This window comes from Phoenix dactylifera, unplaced genomic scaffold (genome assembly GCF_009389715.1).
Source record: "Phoenix dactylifera cultivar Barhee BC4 unplaced genomic scaffold, palm_55x_up_171113_PBpolish2nd_filt_p 000603F, whole genome shotgun sequence".
In the NCBI taxonomy this organism is placed as follows: Eukaryota; Viridiplantae; Streptophyta; class Magnoliopsida; order Arecales; family Arecaceae; genus Phoenix; species Phoenix dactylifera.
In genome coordinates, this window is record NW_024068000.1 from 233580 (window position 1) to 235012 (window position 1433).

Consider the following 1433-nt stretch of genomic DNA (forward strand, 5'->3'; position numbering starts at 1 on the left):
GCCCAGAAATATTTTGGTAGATCCGATTCGCACAACATGGTACGAGCCATATCTGCTAGTGTGCGATTCTTCCTCTCTACCACCCCATTTTGTTGGGGTGTCCTAGGTGCCGAGAAATTATGATTGATACCATTTTCGTCACAAAACTTTTCAAAGTGCTGATTTTCAAACTCGGTACCATGATCACTCCTAATTGCTTTTAGTTTAAGATTGAGTTCATTCGAAACTTTATTATGAAACTTGATAAAAGCGGAAAAGGACTCATCTTTATGTGCAAGAAATGAAACCCATGTAAAACGTGAAAAATCATCAACAATTACAAGACCAAATTTCTTACCCCCTAGACTAGCAGTTCTAGTGGGTCCAAACAAGTCCATGTGAATTAGTTCCAAGGGTTTTGTTGTTGAGACTATGTTCTTAGACTTGAAAGAGTTTCTTGTTTGTTTCCCTAATTGACATGCAGCACAAATTTTATTCTTTTCAAAGTCTATTTTTGGTAGTCCTTTAACTAGATCCTTTGTAATTAATTTAGAGATTAGATCCATGCTAGCATGCCCTAACCTACGATGCCATAACCAACTAATTTCATTGACTTTGGGATTCATGGCTACAAGACATTGGCCATCCTTCATGGTGAGATCATCAAGATCTACCATGTAAACATTTCCATGCCTATGTCCTGTGAGTATGATCTCATTGTCAATTGGACTACTAATTATGCATAGTGATGATTCAAATGACACTTTAAAGCCCTTGTCACAAAATTGACTTATACTTAATAAGTTATGTTTTAGCCCGTTAACTAACAATACATTATCAATAAATGAGGAGGGTGATATGGAGATTTTACCAACACCAATGATTCGGCCTTTAGCATTATCTCCAAATGTGACTACTCCTCCTTCTTTTGATTCCAAGGTGACGAAGAGACTCTTGTCACCGGTCATATGCCTTGAGCAACCACTATCAAGATACCACATTCTCTTTTTATTTCCGGCTGCAAGGCATACCTGCAAAATGATCATGTGAAGCTCTTAGGTACCCAAGTTTTCTTGGGTCCTTCTTGGTTAGTGTGGTTGGTTCCCTTAGGCACCCATACTTTAGTTATGTTTTTAGCTTTCACAAATGTACTCTTGTTAGTTTGGATCTTTCTTTGAATACAAGAGTAGGCTTTATGTCCATTCTTTCCACAATGAAAGCATGTAGGTTTTTCAGTTTTTACATTTTTTGCTTTTACAAAGAAATTCTTTAGATATTTTTGTTGTTTGTTAGTTTTATATCCTAATCCGGCTTTATTGAAAACAGCTCTTTGATTTGAAAGAATAAGATTTAATTTTTCAGAGCTTTGTGTGAATCTTTCAACAATTGGTTTGTACTTATGTACCTCATTCTTAAGATTCAAATTTTCTTTAACTAGTTCTTCCTTATCTTTT